The sequence below is a fragment of the Crotalus tigris genome, unplaced genomic scaffold (assembly GCF_016545835.1).
Source record: "Crotalus tigris isolate CLP2741 ecotype Arizona unplaced genomic scaffold, ASM1654583v1 scf7180000017640.1540244, whole genome shotgun sequence".
Classification (NCBI taxonomy): domain Eukaryota; kingdom Metazoa; phylum Chordata; class Lepidosauria; order Squamata; family Viperidae; genus Crotalus; species Crotalus tigris.
The window spans coordinates 655,696-679,259 of NW_024096533.1; the positions used below are offsets into that span (position 1 = coordinate 655,696).

The 23,564-nt window shown below is 37.6% G+C and overlaps 1 long non-coding RNA gene across 1 annotated transcript in view; it reads left to right on the top strand.

Annotated features, from left to right (window-relative positions):
- The window catches only part of LOC120304591, an 84,501-nt gene that overhangs the window by 42,860 nt on the left and 18,077 nt on the right, over nt 1-23,564 (top strand). Inside the window, exon 2 of the long non-coding RNA XR_005555760.1 lies at nt 3,041-3,309. This is a non-coding gene — a long non-coding RNA (uncharacterized LOC120304591). The remainder of the gene's footprint in view (nt 1-3,040; nt 3,310-23,564) is intronic.

Genomic DNA, 23,564 nt, shown 5'->3' on the forward strand with positions numbered 1-23,564 from the left:
ACTATTGCAATATCTATATGATAGCCATTTCTTTCAGGGCCTTGAATTTCATATTAGGTGCGATTTTCATGAATATTTTAAAGAGGTCGTAGTGTCAAAATATCAGTTGTGAATTGGTCATCTGTGCGGAAAAAACCCACCGAGCAAGGTTAAGCGCAGATATGACTACCTTTCGTGACCCTCTCACCTCTTGTGTCCAGCGCCTTGCAACAGCTGTGGGGTTACCACTGTTTGTCATTATATTGACACAGCCATTTTCATGGTATGCCTGTTGTAAATTTGTTGTTACATGGTGCGTCTGCCACAAATTGCACGGTATACGTAAATTTGAGTGTGTGCCGGTGCTGGCATGGGAGGGGGATATCATGGTCCTGAATGGAGCGTGTGATGGGGCAGTCTGCAGGAGTTCTAACCCTGATAAATTGTTTACTTGTTAGCGTTGGAGCTCAAGAACGGGTCTGGGGCTGCAAGCTCAGCGGGACAGAAGTATGAGGTGGACCTACGCCAATTATGGGCCTTTGTCAAGTCCTACTCTGTGATTGACACCAATGTTTCCCCTCTCACCATGGGTCCTTTTAGTAGCACAGGCCCAACATAGGCCCCACTGTGCTAATGCTATATTTCTGAATAGTACCTTCAATTTTCTCTGCAAAAATTAAGCTAGGCCTGAATCTTGTGCAAGACCTAAGGCCTTTATTTTTAACATAATTATTTTTCCTGTTTTTTCAAAATAAGTTAAAAACAGTAGTTATGGAGGCTCTCTTTGCAACAAAGAAAGCAAAGGAGCAAAAACATTATCTTTGGCTGACTGACTTCAAGTTAATGATCTTCCGTGCTGAATTCTACCCTCTGCTACTCAATAAGGAGCTCGGGTAGTGTAAAAAGAAGCACCTCTTTAATCCACTAACACTCCATTGTCCCATTGTGGCAAAATGATCATTTCATCAGTTTGGGGTGCTCTAAGCCACAGTAAGGGTTTTGGAAAAAAGAAAGAAAAAGAAATGATTCAGAGAGGTATTTCTCTCCTTCATTTTTCCTCAAGTGACGGCTGAATAACTATGCAAAAAAATTAAGGCATAATGACCCGGCAACAATGACAAAACCTAATTAGTCACGGAGGCCACTGGCTAATGAGCCGCAAAAAACGGCTCTTGAGTGTGTAATAACTGTATTTTTCTCCATTTCTTCTCCTTTAGTCACAGTCTTGTGTGGTATTTTTAACAAACTAAAATGGCACCAGATGCAACAGGGTTCAGACATTTTAACTTGAATTAAGAAACCATATGTTCAGATAAGTCATGGTTTCCTCTTTCCCACAGACTGTGCTCTGCATCTGTGATGTAAAATTGTGGTTAGAGAGCTGTCATTTACACTTTCACCCATCCTGCAAGTAAACGTAGTCTTGCCATATTTACGTTGAAAAAGTGGCTTGTTGCAGAAGCTGTACATTTAATTGCTGTCCCCTTGTAAACCCTAAGAACAGAAACTGAGAAATATATTATACTGCATTCAGTGAAAAAGGGTTACTTATGCCTGTGCAAGATGCACCTAGAAAAACAATCACATCCAAAAGCTTCTAATGGAATAGCAATGGGACAATATGTGACCAAAAACCTAGAGATTTCCAGATCCTAGCCATTTAGCAGGTATTGCACAACTGTGGTATGAAGACAGTCTGGATAGTTTGTAAATAGAACCCCCCCCCAAAAAAAACCCAAATGTGATAGGTATGTCATTGAGCAGATACATGAATAGGATTCATGTCTGAATAATTGTGATCATGATTGTGAATTTCATTTGTGTTAGAATGCTCAGCTGAGGGGAGAGCATCCAAACATGCCAACGTGAAGGCCCTCATAGGAGATGGAACTAATAAATGATACAGAGATAGGGGAATTGCAAAAAGAGTCTAATCCCGTGGTGGTGAACCTGTGGCATGCAGAGCCCTCTGTGGGCACATGCGCTGTCGCCCCAGTCCTAGGTCTTCAGCTGGGTTTTATAAAACCTTTTCGCTTTAGGCCTCCGCCGCCGTGTGCAAAAAAAAAGAAAAAAGGTTCGTTCAATCAATCAATCAATTTCAACTCATGGGAAAAAAATCTTGCAAAGTTGGAATTGATTGATTGAACTTTTTAGTCCCACCCAGTCTGCCATTACCATCGCAGCCATGCCCACCCAATGGGCCACACCCACCCAATGGGCCACACCCACCCAATAGGCCATGCCCACCCAGCACCTGACGATACATAGTGAGTTTTGGGTTGCAGTTTGGGCACTCGGTCTCTGGTCTAATCTATATATTCTGGTCTAATCTATATATTCACTGGTCTAATCTATATATTCACTTATCCTTTAATAAATTGCTATCTCTGTAGAAACAATAAACAAAAATAATAATCTGGTATCCAGCCAAAAAATAGCCATTGTGTAAAATGGATTCGTTTAACAATTGTTGCATTTGCTTAACAATAACCATGTTTACTTAACAACCCTCGCAAGAAATGTAAAATTGGGTCTGGTCACTTGGTGACCCGCTTAATGACTGCAACTACTTACAACTATAATTCCAGGCTCAATTACAGTTGTAAGTCAAGGACTCCCTGTAGCATTCTCCTTTTAATTTATAGTGGAAAAAAGTTTCTCCTGTTGCAATTTCTGGACCTGAAAAAGTAATAACTAATATCACAGAGTCAGAATAGGCATGGGAAAAAACACCCAGTATATCTAATCAAGTAGGTTTCTTCTCAAGAGATGGTCATCTACAGAACTCAAGGAACCAAGCCTTCTTAGCTACAGTATTTCCTCTTTGGGACAGTTTACTTTCTGAGATAAGATTAATCTCCATCATGTTCATTTAAAAAAAACCCTGTAAAAATGTAAGGTTTTAAAAAGGATGGGGGTTTTCTATGAGTTGAGAACTTTAGCTTTTGTGTCAATGTTATTACTGCTTGATAGTCAAAGTTGTCTTCTGTTTTTGCTTCTGATTTGTTTTGCTACTGTCTTTTTGATCGTTTATTTTCCCATTTTAACTTTTTTATTGTAGGATGGGAGTGCAAATTGCTCAGAAACCCACTGGACTGAAGTATCATATAAGCCCCAATAAACAATTAATTATAACTATGATATAGTTGTGGTGTACAACTCAATATGGAGAAGGAGATGGCTATAGAGCTGGATGAGTTTGAGCCTGCAGAATCCCACCGTCATTATTCCCAAGCATTTCTTTGGCTTACTGAAAAGTAAATGAAGTGATTGAAAAGATACATAGAGTGAGATCATGGCAGAAGACTAAAGGGACTTGACTCAGCATTGGTAAGTCAAGTTTAAGCCTAGGCAATGTCTATAAGAGATGATTCTTTTGTGGGCATTCCAGCTCAGCAGCCCTGTTCACAGCCACCAAGATTCTTTTAGGGAATCATAAGTACAATAAGATGCCTGCACATTTCTGGGTTTCCTTAAAGATAAAGTCACTCATGTATGTTCTAGGTTGAACATTAATTAGAAAGAGGCCATTGTGGTGAACAAGACACTGCAATTATTATCCAATGAGGCAGCTAGTAGGACAAATCATCTATTGCATCATAATATCAGTACTAAAGTTGCTGCATTATTAAAACTATCATCTATTAAACCCTACAGAGAATAGCATCAGAACCTATCAGAAACCAGTTTGGTGTAGTGGCTAAGGCACCAGGCTAGAAACAGGGAAAGTGAGTTTTGTCCCGCCTTAGCTATGAAAGACAGCTAAAGTGGCTTTGGGCTAGTGACTTTCACTCAGCCATAGGAAACAATTGACTTCTGAAATTCATGCCAAGAAAAACTTCAGGGACTTGACAATTGCTAGGAATCAACACTGACTCAAAGACAGACATACATATCAGAAATTGCCTTGCCAGAATTGACTCTGCCCATTGGATCTGAGCATGTTAGCTGATCTGCTATGAGCCCCTATCCCTCCCAGAAGGAACAGGGGCCAGGTAGCAGGGATTTGTTCTCTAAAACATGCTTTTCCCCTGAGATGTGTTCAGCATCATCCTATCTGTCATTCTGTAGGCCCATTCTGAAGTGCCTTTCCATTGTGGTGTTATTTTATTTTACTTTTATTATATATATATTTTGTTTTTGTATACTGTATATGCATATAAAACACACTTATATGCACATACAAACACACAAGGAACTTTTGTGCTCCTGAGAAAGTGGAATAGTAGAGGCAAAAGAATGTCAAAACAGCAAGCAATATGACATGGTATTCCCCTACGTTTAAATTGCATGTGGTGTGAGGCATGAGGTAATATGTCCAGGGCTATGTGAATGAGTTATGGAGGAATTTTGCAGCTATAGTCTTTCTAAGTCACGTTTCAATGGTGAAATAGATTGCTTTGCTGCTATGAAATAGAATTTTGCTCTCCTGAGAGAGTTCCATTTGAAAACTGGAGACTTCTGTAGCCTTGATACCAGGATCACGGTTTGTTGGCTGAAAAATGAGAACACTCTCACTCTTTCTTCCTCCCTCCCTCCCTCCCTCCTCTCTCTCCCTCCCTCTCCCTCTCCCCTCCTCTCATTTATATTTGTATTTTATGGTATGCTAATGAGAAAGAAAAAGCAAAAATGTCTGTTTTCCAGCTGCAAACATCAGCAAATCTGATATGGGCTGTGTGTCCCTAAACCAAAAAAAAAAAAACCAAAAAACCCTTGTCTAATCCTATATAACAGAATGCTAATCTCCTATTACATTTCCTTGTTCTTCTCTTTTTCTCTCTTTCTCTCCCTATAGCTCACAATAGTTTAATTCCAAGGCTCTGCTGGGACATCCTCCAGAAAATGTCAGATCCTCCATTTGGAAAACAGTACATAAATTTATAAACTCAAACTTTTAGCATGCACATAGAACAGATCCCCTTCCTGGCCCCCCTTTCTTTGCTTTATACAACAAGAGTATCTTTGAACTGAATTCCCTTTACTGTCATTCTATTCATTTTATACATTCAAGATAAGGTTAGATTTTCTCTACCCTGAAAAAGGTTTTACTTTCTTAGAGGAAACCAATATTTTCATCTCCAGAACTTGTTTAGTGCTAAAGAATATTTTTAGTTATAATGATCTTAGATTTTGGCACTTCTCCAAAGAACAAAACCAGGAACACTAACTTTCATCTCTTCCAGTCCTGCAAGCTTGGCTGCTCTGTCCATTGGGCCTTTTCCTGCACCCAAGTAAATGTTATTATCCTCTCTTTTTTTTATATACTGCACTTCGTGCCCTTATGAACCTGTTGAAAAGTAGTGAAAGAGAGTTGAAAAGTACCACTGCCTCCGAAAAGTAGCGCTGACTAGGAGGCAGAAAAGGGGAACTCCGGTTTTATTCAGTCCTAAAGATAACACCATACAGAATGATAGACTCCTTGGAATTGTTTGTTCCCCTTCAGCCATTGTTTCTCCATCACTGAATGAGCCTCTTAGCTGCACTTGAGGGCCTGTCACAGGTAGGCAACCAACAGAGATAATTCCCAGCCTATGCTTGATTGCCCCCTTATAGACACTCACTCATGATTCTGAAAGGCCTCAGACACTGTTGAATAAACTCCTACTCGCTTCCATAAACTTTTTCTCCCACTGAATTTTCCGGGGATGTGAGCAGCTCCCAGCCAGGCTTGAGGATGCTGCTGAATGGACTCCTGTTCTGAATCAAAGTTTGACGACCCCCAGCCTCTTTATAAAAGCCACAGAAGAAAATGGGGCCATCCTTTGGGAGGAATTTGCTTTCTTCGGCAGGTGAAGACCAAGCCTGTGTTAACTTTTGTGGCAGGGTTTTTGTTTCGGTTTGGGGTTTGCAGCCCTCTGCTCTGCGCTTCAATATTTCTGATTTGACTTTCTTGCAGCGTATCCTTCCTTCCTGAAGCCTCCACAGACAGAAAGATGCTTTGCAATTCTAGTGCCTTTGGTGATCCGCTGCAATGAAACTCAAGAAGCATATGGGATACTCATCTTCCAATGCCTTTCTTTCATTTCCGCTGTTATAGCAAAAGGATCTGAAGGATTCGGTTTATGCTATAACTGATTACTGGTGCCAAATATCTGAGGCACAAAAACAAAACATTTAAGCAAATCCCTTAGAAATGTATTTACTGAAACAACGTTAAAGCATAGGCATCAAAAAGATTTTGCCACTTGCTTTGAAGCACAGTGCAAGCCAAGTAAATAAGCTGCGCTTGAAATGCAAACTAACATTTTTCAGATAGCACAAATAAAAATAAAAATGTTTGCTGACAGTGCAATTTCAACAAAATGCTAATATCACAACACAGCTGCTAGATAAAACACAAATTGAATGTATAATCATGCTAGAAATGAGTGAAAAAAGTAATTTTTGAATAGTCAGTGAACATCAGCCCCCTTTCTACAAGATCAAATTTTAGTAAACATATACTACAGATACTTTTATTATGTATTTTACGTGGTTAATAAAGGTATATTATTAGTCATACAACTGTTTACATTATTCATATAGAGTCCAGAGGCAAATCAGGAATTCAAAAAGTACAATCTATGGGTTACACAGCTCATGTGGACTGGGTCTTGTAGCTCCAACCCAGGTCTAAATGAATGAAATAAATATTTAAACTGATTTTTTTTTTATCATGTTGAGTATAGTAGAACATGCCCAGAGCATTGCAAGGAGTGAAATTGGTGCTTTATGTTCCCTTCATTTTTTTAGAAGAACCTAGAAATCACGAAACTCTGTTTTTCCCCACTTTGGAGAACGGATTCATATTTATTTGTTTGTCTGTCTATCTATCTATCTATCTATCTATCTATCTATCTATCTATCTATCTATCTATCTATCTATCTATCTATCTGTCTATTTATCAAATTTCTACACTGCCTAATACACTTATGTGACTCTGGATATTAAAGAGTTATTATTTGTCCTTCATATATCACAAGAAATAGACACACACTGGGAAATAACTTGGATCATCCATTGCCAAAATTGTGTCCCTTTGCAACTTAGATTCTGTCTGCTGCAAAAAAAATCTGCAATGCTTTTTTAAAAAAAATCAATAGAGGAAGCTATCACACTGAAAAAAGACATTTCAGTGTCACACACTTGTGTACTTAAAAAAAAGCTGTAGCTTTTGCAATAACTATGACTTTGCTTTATGAAGAAAAAATTTATAAAATATTTATTTTAAAAATAAAAGTAATATATATTCTTGAAAAATAATAGAGGAAGGAGACCTACCACTTTGGTTCTGATCTTGAGTTCTTTTTTAGTGTAGCCCTTAACATGTCACAAAAAGTTCACAGTAGCCCACAAGCTAATATCTGTGTTTCAAATACAGATGATTCTACAGGTTTATGGTTCACTTTGCATTATGTCTATTTCCTTTCAAAAACAAAGAATCATTCTAAAACAACTAGTCAGAAATTATAGTCCTATATTGTCTCCCTCAGTTTTAAGAGATGCAGCTGATTTATGTACTTTCACTCAAATACAGACAGACGATATTGGCAGGAAGTAAAAATAACTTGTTATACATGATCCATGATCATCATAGTATTTCCTTCAGGATAGGCAAAACTATGAAAAACCACTGAAGAGCAGTAAACCAAACAAATTAAGGACATGATATAAGAACAGGGAATATAAGAAATCAAGTTTATACCAGCACTGTTCCCTTTGCTTCTCTTCATCTTGAATAAACTTCCTTCGTACATATGTTTCTTCTTTAATCTTCAGTTTTTTTTCTTTTTGAGTATCTCATTGACACCAACAAGCTAGGAGTTTCTTATTCTTTCCCTTCCTCTTGACTTGAACATTTTTTTATAACATTCCATAAACAAACAGAATTCATTTTATAACATCCAATCCCACCATCTGTAACCCGGCCATTCTTAACATTTTCACAATATCTGTGATTCTCATCAGAGTTTTTTCTCTTATATTCTGATACTTATAGAATTCATTGCACTGTTCAATATATCCTAAAATATTTCATCTCTTCAATTTTCTCCCAAACCATTGCACTATATTTATTTTTTAAACCCATTCTTTCTGTTCTGGGCTCCTTATTTATGTTTCTTCACCTGCTTTAAAAGCAACATTTTGTTCCCAATCAAAATTGCTCTGCATTTTCTCTACCTCTTTTCATTCCTTGACTCTACATTCCTTGCAGCTTTTTTTGTCTCTTTCTAGCCATATTATACAGTATTTCTCATCATTTTTGCAGCATATATGTGTTTTTCCGATCTATAGTTTTTTCTATCACTCATTTCTAGTTTCATTCATTATGTTAGCAGATGAAACTGTCTAACCCATTCTTTTTCTCCTGCAATTATTTCACTTTTATAGTTGTATTTTTTTTAAACAAAATTGCTTACTATTTCCAATATCCGGAAACAACCTAAAATGCTCTGCCCCTTTGTCAGATTGTTTTAGTACCACAGTATCCTTCATTAATTTTCTTTATCACGTGCAATAAATAAAACCATTTGTAGATTTATATTTATTCCTTTTCCAGGTATGCACATGAATAAGTTTGTGACTTATTTTAAAGAACTTTTTAAAGCAGATACAGGCAACCTTCTACTTAACAACCATTTGTTTAGTGACTGTTCAGAGTCACAACAGCCCTGAAAAAAGTGACTTATGTCTTATGGGTGTCAAACTCAATTGTGTCACATGACGTATCACGACTTTTTTTGCCTTTGCAGAGCCGGGCCCCAGTTTGACACCTCCTGCCTTATAAGTTTTCACACTTAACAACTGTGGCAGCGTTCCCACAGACACATCATCAAATTTGGGTCTTTGGTAACTGGCATCTATTTAGGATAGTTGCAGTGATCCAGGGGCATTAGATCACCATTTATAACTTCCCAGCTGGCTTCTGACAAGCAAAGTCAATAGGGGAAGCCAGATTCCCTTAACAACTATGGCAAAAAGGTTGTAAAATGGGGTGCAACTCACTTAATAACTGTGTTGGTTTGCAATGGAAATTTTGAGCTCAATTGTGGTCGTTAAGTCAAAGACTACCTGTACTTACCAAGCAATTAGCATTCAATTATATTATTTGATTTTTAAGTAGTCTGATCACTTTTTTTGTAGTGATCCTATCCATCCAGTTATTTCACTGAAACATAATAATATTTCTTCTGGAAATTTAGAGATATTCATGATTTTCCCCCAAACTATACATCGTTCTATGCTGTTCCAGTCTGTTGACTCTGAGTGGTTACAAAACTTTAGAATGGTAATTATGGTAATAATAATAATAGTAGTAGTAGTAGTAGTAATAATAATAATAATAAAGTTGGAAGGGACTTTGGAGGTCATCTAGTCCAACTCCCTGCTCAGGCAGGAAACCCTATACAATTTCAGACAAATGGCTGTCCAGATTCTTCTTTAAAACTTCCAGTGTTAGAACATTCACAACTTTGGAGGCAGGTTGTTCCACTGATTAATTGTTCTAACTGTCAGAAAATTTCTCCTTAGTTCTAGGTTGCTTCTCTCTTTGATTAGTTTCCATCCATTGCTTCTTGTCCTGCCTTCAGGTGCTTTGGAGAATAGCTTGATTCCCTCTTCTTTGTGGCACCCCTGAGATATTGTAAAACTGCTATCATGTCCCCCCTCGTCCTTCTCTTTGTTAAACTAGACATAGGCCAATTCCAGCAACCGTTCCTTATATGTTTTAGCCTCCAATCCCCTGATCATCTTTGTTGCTCTTCTCTGTATTCTTTCTCAACATCTTTTTTACATCGTGGTGACAAAAACTGGATGCAGTATTTCAAGTGTGGCCTTACCAAGGCATTGTAAAGTGGTATTAACATTTCACATGATCTTGATTCTATCCCTCTGTTAATGCAGCCTAGCACTGTGTTGGTTTTTTTGTCAGCTGCAGCACACTGCTGGCTCATACTTAAGTGATTGTCCACTAGTTAAAAGCATATAATACAGATCATAAATAACAATCATCTCAATCAATCATGTCTCTGATGCCAGTTCTTTGGAAAATAGTCAATTCATTCTCCATAGACTATTCTAAATATCCAGCTTTCTATGGCCCTCTCGGACAAGCCCATCCTTACTGTAGAAATAAATTGTCACAGGGAGAAGAGGCTTGCCCTTGGGTCACTGATGCTGACCTTTTTCATCACAGGGATCCACAACAAGTTCTTCCTGTTGTTTCACATTGAGAAGCTGGTCTCAGGTATATTCAAGTGCTAAACTATGAAGGGTTTTAAAGTGACATCCTCATTATAAATTGCAACTAGAAGTAAACTGGCAACTGATGCATCTCCTGCATAGAGATGTTAAATGAACCATTAGCATGGTTTCCCACGATAATGGTGGATGAATGACAATGTTATCTGGGAGGCGTCATAGATAGGGTCCTTCATTACCTATAATGATATTGCTTATTTGAGGCTTTCACATGATGATTTTTAATAAGATAAAAAGGTATAGACTAGAACACAGGTCGGCAACCTGCGGCTCTGGAGCCGCATGCGGCTCTTTGAGCCTTCCCCTGTGACTCCCAGCCTCCTCTGCCTTTACAGAGAGACAGAGACAGAGACAGAGAGAGGCAATTGCATTTCCCTGCTTCTCTCTCTCTCTCTCTCTCTCTCTCTCTCTCTCTCTCTCTCTCTCTCTCTCTCTCTCTCTGTGTGTGTGTGTGTTGTGTGTGTGTGTGTATGTGTATGTGTAAAAGAGAGTGCACTCACAGTGTTCTCCGAGGAGCTGAAAAGCTTTCTGGGCGGAGCTCCTCCCTTTGCTGCGTCTCTGAAGGAAGCAGGAAGCAGGAAGGGCAGGAGAGAGCTAGCTAGCCCAGCTAGGCTGACTCAGGAATTCTGGGAGTTGAAGTCCATGAGTCATAAAAGAGACGAGGTTGCTTACCCCGGAGGTTGTTGGACAACAGCTTGAAGCTTGCCAGGTGAGCAGCAGATAGGAGGGGGGGGGAGAAAGAGAGAGAGAGAAAGAGAGAGAGAGGGAGAGAGAGAGAGTGGGGGAAGAGGAGTGGCAGACCAAGGGCAGATAGAGAGGGAGGGAGAGAGAGACCCTTTTGACATCTAAAATGAAGATAACACTGCATATATCCTTTTTTTACCTGTTTGTGTATGTAATTTTATTCTCTTAAAGCATTCTCTTGGTGATCATTGTTTTAATAGTATGGATATTCCCAAGAGTCATATTTTTACTTTTATTTTTAATGTGTATATGTGTGTGTGTGTGTGTGTGTGTGTGTGTGTATGTATATATATATATATATATATATACACACACACACACACACACACACACATATACACATACACATACACACACACACATACACACACCTATAATAAAGGTAAAAAAGGATATATGCAGTGTTATCTTCATTTTAGATATCAAAAGGGTTTTGCGGCTCCCAGTGTTTTGTTTTTGGTGGGAAACGGGTCCAAGTGGCTCTTTGAGTGTTTTGGGTTGCCTACCCCTGGACTAGAATCTAGATTATTATAATGTCAACGATAGTAATGGTTAATTTCAGCACATTTTAGCCATTATGTGTCAAAGGTTGTATGAATAATCTTGAGGAACTGGAGAGATAGCCACAGCCCAAAATCTAGAAAGAACAACAAAGATGATTAGGGGACTGGAGGCTAAAACATATGAAGAATGATTGCAGGAATTGGCTATGTCTAGTTTAATGAAAAGAAGGATGGGGTGACATGATAGGAATGTTCCAATATCTAAGGGGCTGCCCCAAAGAACAGGGGATCAATCTATTCTCCAAAGAACCTGAAGGAAGCACAAGAAGCAATGGATGGAAACTAATCGAGGAGAGAAGCAACCTAGAACTAAGAAGAAATTTTCTGATAATGGAACAATTTGCCTCCAGAAATTTTGAGTGCTCCAAAACTGGAGGCTTTTAAGAAGAGATTGAACAACCATTTATCTGAAATTATAAAGGGTTTCCTGCCTGAGCAGAGGATTGGACTAGAAGACTTCAGTGGTCCCTCCCAACTAAGTTATTCTGTTAAGACAATGGTCAGATAAAAGAAATCTGAGTTTAAAGCAGAAATGTAATTTGAAAAAACATCTCGGACTTGACCCTTCGTAGTTCTATTTAAAATAAATGCAGAGGGAAAAGAAGCACATTCAGACTTGCAAGGTTCTATTACTGTAACCCTATAATAAAAATAGCAATAGCATTCACAACATGAGTTTCCTTATCTGGTTTATGTCAAATGACTGACATCAGTTTAACAAGTCTGAAGGAACTCTCAGAGATAATCTTGGAGCATCTTTGTGTGCTTTCTGATAAATCACAGAGAATACGCATAGTCCTAGAAGTTTGGAGAAAGGTGAATGTTTTTTTTTCTTCAAAAAGGTAAAAAAAGAAGGCCTTGGCAGTTACATGCCACTCAAGAATGATTCCTGGGCAAAACTCTGGAACAGATTATTAGTAGGCAGTTTGTTACCAAACAAAAAAATAATGAATTGACGAGCAAACATGGCTTTATCAAGAATAAATCATATCAAAAAAACTATAAAAAAGAAATTAAATGATCAGTTTAGTTGATCACAGGCTTGTGGTTGACATAGTGTATCTTTAAATGCAAAGCATTTATCCCATGAGATTCTGATACAGAAGGTAGAAAAATGTGGACAGGACTATGTTATCATTGGAAGGGTTGAGAGTTACTGGAGCAATCATGCCCAACAAATTTGGGTTTTAAGATAAGCAACCATATAAATTGAATAAAGAAATATAAAATAAAGTATGCATCAAGATTCTGGATACTCGCTCCTCTCATTTTGTGTGGAATTGGGGCAATTTTGAAGGCCTTCCAGATGTCTTTGTTCGTAAAATAAATGATGACATGGTGTAATATGTCATGCATTGTTTTCATCTGAGATTGTATTTACCTTTTTAAGAACTGCTAAGGACCAGATGATTTTTACTGTGTCCTGCTACGTAAAGCCATAGAACTCAATGAGGGTGTACTTTCTTTTTAATGTTACTGTACATAATGCAGGTTAATGTGGATACACAGAGACCATTGGCCATCTACTGTAACAGATTCTATAAGAATGAATTAGAAAACTTTGCAAGCTTACCTTACTTAATTTTCACATATACACTGAATTAAGCAAACTCCATAGTATAAATCAGTGATGGCGAACCTTTTAGAGACCGAGTGCCCAAACTGCAACCCAAAACCCACTTATGCATCGTTGGGTGCCAGGTGGGTGTGGCCCATTGGGTGGGTGTGGCCCATTAGGTGGGCGTGGCTGCTTTGGTAATGGCAGACTGGGTGGGACTAAAAAGTTCAGTCAATCAATTCCAAATTTGCAAGATCTTTTTTTTCCACGCGAGAAGTTGAAATTGACTGATTGATTGAACCTTTTTTTTTTTTTTTTTGCACACAGCAACAGAGGCCTAAAGCGAAAAGGTTTTATAAAACCCAGCTGAAGGCCTAGGACTGGGGCGATGGCATGCGTGCCCACAGAGAGGGCTCTGAGTGCCACCTCTGGCACCCGTGCCATAGGTTCGCCACCACTGGTATAAATGAAGTCCATAACACCAAGAATATAGTACAGGGGTGCTAATCTCCTGAAATGCATTTCAACTCCCTTGTCAGTTAATCTTTAATACTATTAAATCTAGCCCATACAATTATTTTGTTTCACACTTCCTTCCTGTAATAGTTCCTCCTATCCACTGTACTATGCAAGGTAATAAGATGAATCAAATAAGGGGAAATATGTTTATGCATAATCTTTGTACTTCTTGCAATAGCTGTACTTCAGTTGTCTTGAAAATATCTATAGGCTTTTGTGCTTTCTGTGAAAAAATCTCTCTTAGGATGAAGTTTATGCCAAACGTTGACTAGATAAACTCTACTCATTGCCTCTCAATGTTTTTTTTTTAATTATTATTAATCTTTAAAGGGATAGGCTGCTGGTTAACCGAGGAGTCCCTGGCTTGATTGACAGTATCTGTCAGAGGCAATGAACTCCACTTGAACATTGCCTTTATGTTGCTGTGTAAAGTTGTTCAACTGTGACCCTTCCATCTGTTCCAGCTAATCTGAAAGTCATTTAGTCCCGTTTTAGTATTCATCCTAAACATAGCGCCTTCTCCTGTTAACACACATATGCAAAGTTGGGCAGTCAGCTATGTAAGAGATTTTTTTCTTTCATAAAAGTCTCATTTATGGCATATGTGTAAACATTTAGTTGTTCAATAATTGCAAAACTAAATATACTTCATATCATCTTAATTACATGGTAGTGTTCTCTGCTTATGACTCAACAAGTTGTCTAATTCAAACTTTCCAGGTAATCTCTGATTTTTACATATCACAGGACTTCTGCAGCATTTAAAGGGTAACTTTCCTGAGTTTAAGCATGTGATCACGCCTGTTAAAGAACTTTATGTAATATGCTACTTGAGATCTTCATATAAATTTGTAGAGCAGGTTTTCATAGCCACGTATGGCTCTTTTTATTTGTTGAACCTTTGAATTTGCACCATGTGAATACCTACAAATTATTTAATTCACAGTTCACAATAAATCTTTGTGACAAAGCTAATTTGCATTTCTAAGCCTTGCTTTCATTAGAACAGTAAACAGCTTGGGTGTTATGGACCTCAGAAATGGTCTTATTGTCTTACATCTTATTGTAATTCTTTCAACCAACTGATTTTTGCATTTGTAAAAAAACAACAACAATTCTCTAGATCTAAATATCATTATGATTCCAAAAGTGAAATATTTCTTTTTTGGACCAGAAAATATAACAATCAAATAAAAAATGAAAAATAATACTTGGCTTACCCAGTATACATTTTTGCTAATTTATAATTTAAATATTTGCAGAACTATGCTATAATTTCCTATGGCTATTACTTTTGTCACTAAAAATAAATAACAGTATTAAGTTAGATCTGCTCAAAATCACGTAGACATTACTGTTTATTATCCCACAAGTAGGAACATGCAGCCTTCGGTCTTCTCACATAGATGTCTGTATGCAGAGGCAAAGGGTGAGGGAAGATGGTGAAATGTGTATGACATAATGCAAATGTCATGATTTATTTGCATCAACATTCCAGACACAAATACATAAAGTCAGTCTTTGCACGATTGTGTCAACTCACGCTCCTTATCATTTTTGCATTGTTGGGCTTTGTTTGAGACATTATTCCCCCATGCAGATTCCAAATCATACTTTTGAATTTCCCACCATTTCATGATAAGAAATACATGAAAATTATAGCATAAATGTGAAACATTTCCATTGCATCACTAAACATTTTGAAAAATTTGCTTGGGATACAGTGCTACGAACAGAGTACTTCTTCGCAATTCTTTCAGGCATTTTGCTCTCCTCCAAAGTATCTTTTTGGAATTGAATCTGAAGTACCACATAGTCCAAATGTAATATAGTAAGAGCCAGATTGTGTAATGACTGAAGTGGAGGAGAAGGACTAGGAAAACTCAGGCCTGTTCATTTCAAGTCATGCATAAGGTGGGCCCACTTCTTGTTATATTTGAAGTTTTCATTATTTCTTTACACGCTTAAAATGATAGTGCAATTTTATATATAAATTAAGTTTGAACTACATTAAAGAAAATATGGCTACCATTGGTATGTAAGATAGGAGCATCTTACTCAAAATCACATTGGAGAATATATAAAGAGCCTATTAAATCAAAATAACAATCTCAGTACTCTGTCATTCAATTTTTGAGAGAATTAGCAAATCATCAAATGGGCTTTTTGACTGCCAAACTAAAGGAATGTGGGCACTACAAATAGTAAATTAGTGCTGTGTATTGCATCTTGTACAGATAGTAGAAAAATGGATTATAAATGAATCGGTATACCCACAACATGTTCTTTTGCTATGTCCATATATAGGTTTTCAATGGGTAGCACAAGGTTGCTTTTTTGCAATATTCAGGAATTTCACATAAACCAAGGTTCTGTATCCTACTTTTTGATCAGAAGCATAGGGCAGCATACATGGCACTCCCTTCTCCTATTTTTCCTCATAAAACAATTCTGGTTTGATGGCTCAGTGATTAGAATTCAGTATTGTAGGCAAATTCTGCCCACTGTCAGGAATTCAATCCTGACTGGCTCAAGGTTGACTCAGCCTTCCATCCTTCTGAGGTGATAAAATGAGAGGGGCATATGCTGATGTTGTAAACCACTCAGAGTGCTGTAAAGCACTATGGAGCAGTATATAAGTCTAAGACAGTGGTTCTCAACCTGTGGGTCGAGACCCCATTTGGGGTCGAACGACCATTTCACAGGGTCGCCAAACAACGCAGTCCACCATTTTTCCCCCCTTTTCCTTAGCTGTGCTACTCCCTTTTATTCTATTGGCTTTTGAAAGCCAATAAAATATACTCTCTTGAATAGAGTCTAATTCTATTGGCTTTCAAAAGCCAATAGGAATTGTCCAGGCTGTCTCTGCCCTCCTGAGCCCGCCAAAAGTCCCATTCTGCAAACGGTGCTGACCAGTTGAGTAGTCCTCGACTTATGACCGGTTGAGTAGTTCTCGACTTACGACCGGTTGGGGGTCGCGGCATTAAAAAGGTTGAGAACCGCTGGTCTAAGAGCTATTGCTATTTCCAATAGAAACTAATTGGCCTAAAATTAGCTGTTAAGTTTTTGTAGCAGAAGATGGACTAGAAACTGGGCCTGCATAGTTCTCATCCATCATCTTAATCACTACATTGAGTATCTATAGAAATAACGTAATACCTGTAGATACAATCCTGCTATAAGTATATTCATTTATTAAAGTCATATGTGTACAGTTCTCCTAAAGTATAGGTAGTCTCACTTAATGATCATAATTGGAACCAGCAATGCTGTTGCCAACAATGTGGTCATTAACAGAGTGTTACTGCACCAGGCTTACAGTGTTAGTTCCATTGCAATTGTTAAACACATCACCCATGGTCATTAAGCATGTCACTGTAGTTTGCAAATTATTACTAACTTCTCTATTTCTTTATAAAGCTACTTTTTGAGTGGCATTGTAAGGTTGTGCAGTCACTAAACAGGGCAATCATTAACCAAGGAATAACCATATTTGCCTATTTAATGTACTTGAAAGATAAAACGTTCCATTTTGCTAATTTATTGACATGATAACCTGATAAAAAGTACTTAAGTAAATGACAGTAATTTTGAAGGAATACAGTATCTTTGTATTCTATTATTTCTTGATTCAACATATTTAGCTATCATCTTGTAGATATTAGGTCAGTACACGGATATTAACATAAAGACAATAAAATCATATCAGCTAGTTTTATAATTTTAGAAGAGTACATTTCTATTAACTTGCTCATAAATATATTTTAAATTAAATTTATACCCAGGCTTTCCACCAATATAGGTAAAGAAGATAAATTCATGATATAAATAAAATAAAATACTTATTGCTGGAGAAAGGGAGAGAGAAAGCAATGGATTCCACCTGACAAAATTTGAATTCTATTGAGGTTTGTTATCAAATTGAATTTGTGATCTTTCTCAGATGCTTGGTTCCTTCCACTTTTTTTGTGACATAATGCACCTCAACCAAAATTGCCAGTCGTAAAAAGAAATTCTTTTCTTCTTGTATACTGTATATTAATTTTATTTGAAAGGACTGCCTGCAAGGAATATAGCATGCTCTAACACAGGGCTTTTCAACCAGTGGTACACGTACCACTAGTGGTACGTTGGCATGTGGCAGGTGGTACATGTACCACCGGTTGACCAGCACTATCAATAAAGTGTAAAAGTGGATCAGGTGAAGCGGCAGCAGTGCCACACAGACTTGTAGGAAAGTCAGCTGGAACTGCACGTTGCCTGGGTCCTAGAGCCCAGGATCAAAGCGCACAGCTCCAGCTGATTGGCAGTGGCCTTGGGGGTGGCAGGCAGCCTCACGCAGTCTTCAGGTGGAGATTCATCTGGAGCTGCGTGACGCATTGCCTCGGTCCTTCTGAGAGCCAAGGATCAGCATGCGCAACTCCAGCTGATTGGGGATGGCAGGCGGCCTCACGGAGTCTTCAGGCAGTGATTCAGCTGGAGCTGCATGAGGCGTTGCCTGGATCCTGCTGAGGGGGAGAGAAGAGATGATATTAAAGAGGATGAGCAAAGAGAGGATACTAAAGGGGGTGAGAGAAAAGAGGATACTAAAGGGGGTGAGAGAAGAGAGGATATTAAAGGGGGTGAGAGAAGAGATGATATTAAAGGAGGTGAGAGAAGAGATGATATTAAAGGGAGTGAGAGAAGAGAGAATATTAAAGGGAGTGAGGACTACCTGTACTTTATCACTTTTTTCTGTTTGTTTGTTTTTGGGTCATCATGTTTTTGACACCTTGCTAGGCGACTGGAGGTACTTGAATATTGCCATATTCTAAAAGTGGTACAATCGGTGAAAAGATTGAAAAGCCTTGCTCTAACAGATACTTATAAAAGATTAATAAATTAGTAAATTTGCCCCTGTATTAGTCTAGTTACTTGGTTTTTATCATAAATCAGATTACGTGTTGCTGAGTAGAATCATGCCAAAAATTTAAAGAGACTTGGCTATAACCATGAGGTAGCTTAGATGATTCCTTCTTCCTAAACTGTGATAATCTATTAATAAACCAATTAACTTTAAATGTCTTGAATCTAATTAAATCTAATGAATTACTTGTACACCATAAAGGATCAAATAACGTCATAATTCACCCATGCACTGAACAATTTTAACAATTTTGCATGTGAGATATTTTCTGGACTATTTTAGAAAAAAAATTGGCACAGACTTTGGGACATGTTGAACAGATTCAACAAAATATTTATTTCTCTAATTAATTCTCTTAAAAGCCAAAACCGAAAACAAGTTTCATTGTAGTAAATGTCACATTTTACAATCTGACAGCTTCCTGCTAATAACTGCTGTTTATTTGTGTCTCTGTATAACATAAAACAGCTTCACGATGTGAAAATGAAGACATTAAAAGTGCATGCTTCATGGAACTGCAAAATAATTGATTTGTCCATTTAAAAAAAGTTCAATCTGAAAGCCTAAATTAGGTTTACAAAATAATGGCATTTGTCACTTTCATGCCCTCACATATCATAGCACATTTAGCTGCAATCCGGAGAGCTGGTCATTTAGGACTGCTTGCTGTTTCATTCATTCAAAATGCAGAATGCAGTGTGTGTCAAGGCCACAGTTCAAAAGCAGAAGGCTTTCAATTTCAGCAAGTTGTCACTGGCGCAATTCAGGGAGAGGGTAAAAGGACTTTTCCCATTCTTTCCTTTAGTTTTACTAAAATTGTTGAGGTCATTGGTATAAGCTGATTTAAAATTTGGGGGTAAATAAGATATGTCATATCTGTCTCAGCTTAGAAGCTAAGCAGGGTCACTCTGGCCTGTCTAATAATTAGACAGAAGATTTGTCTGTAGGCTTTACTAGGAAGTTGAAAAAAATCCCAGAAGAAGGTCATAGTAAACCACTTCTATATTGTTGCCATGAACACTGCATGACTAATTCAAAAGTCAGCACTATCTCAAAGAAGATTTTAGACAGAAGCTAGAAGAAACTCTTCAAGTCAGGTTTTCCTTGCCAGTTGTACAGAAGTGATTTGCTCTGTTTTTTTCAGAGATGTTTTCAACTTTCCTGTCTAACCTGCAGCTCTGATCCTCCAAGTAATGTTTAGTTCATTGGCTTTATATTCTCTTCAACTAAATATAAATCTTCAGAAATACATTGGTTTCTTAAGGAGAAAAAAAAATTATTTCCTTCTCATTATATGTTAATTCTCAATGAAGTTATTTGCAAGGACAGTCTGCAAGGAATATAGCACGCTCCAAGCAAGTACTTATAAAAGATTAGTAAATGTCTACATTTGCCCATTTATTAGTCTATCCACTTGGTTTTTGTCATAAATCAGACCATGTATTGCTGAGCAGAATCATAAAAATAAGTTAAAGAGCAACATTCTAATACTATCTGTGATTCAGGTTCCAGGCTCTGATCAGCTATTGCCTCTTGATGAAAGCCTTCAATCCAGATACAACATCAGCAGAAATGCATGTTTCATAAGTTAACCTGAATAGTATCTAAGGCAGGGGTAGTCAACCTTGGCTCTTTTATGACTCGTGGACTTCAATTCCCAGAATTCCTGAGCCAGCTGAGCTTAGCTGGCTCAGGAATTCTGGGAGTTGAAGTCCACGAGTCATAAAAGAGCCAAGGTTGACTACCCCGAATTCTAAGGCATTCAAATTTACCTTGTTGTTGGCCTCTATATAGCTTGGACAAGCACCCATAATTCTCAACTGTTGGCCTTGCTAGTTGTTGATCATGTGAGTTGAAGTTAATCTGATTTTGAAGAAATTCAATTGAAAACGGTTGTTGCGGGTTATTAAAGTTCATATTGTAGGAGAATTTGCATAGCTTTACCTTCTTATGGAAATATATGAATAATACACACAGCATCACTCTTCCCAGATTGTGAACTGGGAGCAGGTTAGGGCATTCCTATGTATTACATGGTTTCAGTGGTGGGATTCAGCCGGTTTGCACCACTTCAGCAGAACCGGTAGCTAATTTTTTTGTTGCCCAGGCACAGAACGGACTTCCAGAAGCAGCATCCACACAGAGAATTGGTTTTTCACATATTTGAATCCCACCACTGCACGGTTTGTTAAATTAATGTTAATTTAATAAACTATCATAGATATGATTTTATGCAGTTGTATACAGTATAATAAATTAGAAAATAATTTATTATTTACTATTTTTTTTGATGTACTGCTAATCTAATGTAAGTTTCCTTCTAATGATATGAGTAGGGTGTTTATGTCTGCCACAACCTGCATAAATCAGAACTTCAAATATAATTTTGAGTACATCCCTTAGTATATTTTTAGAAACTATCTAGATGTAAAAGGCAATATAAAGTTAAGTAAGTCAAAAAATTTGAACTTACTCTAAATCAGCGGTTCTCAACGTTTGTGTGACGGCGACCCCGCCACACAAACGTTATGCGCATGCACGGCGTGGCGGTGCCCCATGTGCGGCGCGCATGCACGGCGGCGCCCCCATGCGCGGTGCGCATGTGCGGCGCTCCCCAGAGGCGCGGCGCCACCCCCAAGCCCGGCGCGCATGCGCGGCGCCGCCCCCAGAGGGGAGAAAATGTCGGATCGCCGCCTTTGGCGACCCCCGAAAAATGGTCGATCGACCCTAAATGAGGTCACGACCCATAGGTTGAGAACCGCTGCTCTAAATATATATATGTCATAACGTGGGAAAATGAAAATGTTTAACCCTGCCAGGCTTCCTCAACTGTAAATTTGCTCTCTGCATATCTCAGTGCTTTTCTGTCAAATTCAATGTTTCATAAGCAAGCAAAATCCAAATTTCTGAATCTTTGTTGTATCAGTTTTGCTTTAATTCACTGTTTTGACTTTCTTCACCACTTAAATCGGTTGCAATTAATTAAAAAAAACTGAAGTGCAGAAGTCTAGCACATGAATTCTTAATGCCAGAAAGATTCTTCAGTGCCTTACACAAGCTCTGAGAGTTTGCAAAGTTTCCACTTTTATCCCAGAAAAACTGAGGTACAGGTCTGTTGTGTGTTGGTATAATGTGTACAGAAATGTGTACAATTCTTATGACATCATTCTTGCCAAACAAATAAGTATTGGAGTGGGAAACATTGAACTTCATCTGTTTAAAAAAAAGCTTGAAAAGGCAACTTCATTAAACTTATGAAGGTTTTTTTTTTTCCAGTGAGGTAACAGAGCTTATAGTGTTTTGCAAAGAGAGATGAGAAAGGGCAGGTTTTTCTTATCTTTTGTTATTGGAGTTGACCCTCAGGATCCTTAGACCTTGGTGAGAGCTTAAGCAAGCTTAGATCAAGGAAGGATTTTGAAATTGAATTTATTCAGATTAGTAAACCCTTCCATGACAGGATTTAGTCTCAACAAGCTGTTGCCAAGTTGGAATATACAAAGCCCAATGCATTTTGCTGGCATACAATCAGCTTCTTAGAAAGATAGAGAAATGAAAGAAAAGAAAGGAAGAAAGATTTCACATAAACAACCATTTAAGTGTTGTTTAAAACATGGGAAAGAAATTATTCATAAACTAAATGCTCTTTTTTCTTTTTAAAAATAATAGTTCATTCTTTTTGTGCAAAAATTATGTAACCAAATCAAACAAAAGAAAAATATAAATCAAAGTAACAAACTTACAAAATAGAATAGACATGTCAAAATTAAAACTAAACACTGTCATTAATTAAGGTAGATTTTCAGAGAATTAATGAATGTATGAAAATCATTTGGAAATTAATTACATGCTTCCAAAATGATCTGTAATGTAAGAAATATAAATCCCTTATAAACAAATAAATATTGTTTCATGAAAAAGTAAACAAATAAACATTGCTTTATGAGGAAGTAAATAAACATTGCTCCATGAAGAAAAATAATCTTTCTTCATTCATTCATTTTTTTTTCTTCACAAAATTATATATCTATGTGCTACTAAACGACTTGTTTCTGTAATGTTTAAAGGGGTGAACAGCGCATCATAGGACAAAACTTTTTCAACGAAGTATCTCAAATGGGCTAGCTTACAGAATGCATCCAAAATCCTGTGGAAGCAAAATTTGGGGAATTTTATAAAACACTTTATGAAATAAAAATTATTACAAAGCATTTTATGACATCATACAAAATATCATCAAACATTTTCTGAGACCAGCTGATGATGTTTCATTGTGCAATTCTGTTCAACATGGACTGTTTTCAAATAAGATACATTTCTGAATATTTCCCTAAATTTTTAAGAACTTTTCCAGTACATTAAAAAGCTCTGCCATTGTTGAAGGCATTGAGAAATCTGATAATGAAATGTCTCTGAAACAATGACTCACCAGGTTGTCTGGTATACTACTAAAACTCTTTGTCTGTTTGATACTTTGTAAGCTTCAGTTGGGCAAAAGGTTGCATCATAGGACAAAACTTTGTCACCAAAGCTACTTCAAATGGGTTAACTTAAAAAAGTGCTGAGACACGTTGCTCCCAAGGGAATTAAATTTGGGGTTATATTCCAAGTGTAAGGCCACACTTGGAATATTGCATCCAGTTTTGGTCACTACAATATAAAAAAGATGTTGAGACTCTAGAAAGAGTACAGAGAAGAGCAACAAAAATCAGGGGACTGGAGGCTGAAACATATAAAGAATGATTGCTGGAATTGGGTATGTCCAGTTTAATGAAGAGAAGGACGAGGGGGGACATGATAGCAGTGTTCCAATATCTCAAGGGTTGCCATAAAGAAGAGGGGTGAAACTATTCTCCAAAGCACCTGAAGGCAGGACAAGAAGCAACGGATGGAAACTAATCAAAGAGAGAAGCAACCTAGAACTAAGGAGAAATTTCCTGACAGTTAGAACAATTAATCAGTGGAACAACCTGCCTCCAAAGTTGTGAATGTTCCAACACTGGAAGTTTTTAAGAAGAGACTGGACAACCATTTGTCTGAAATGGGTATAGAGGGTTT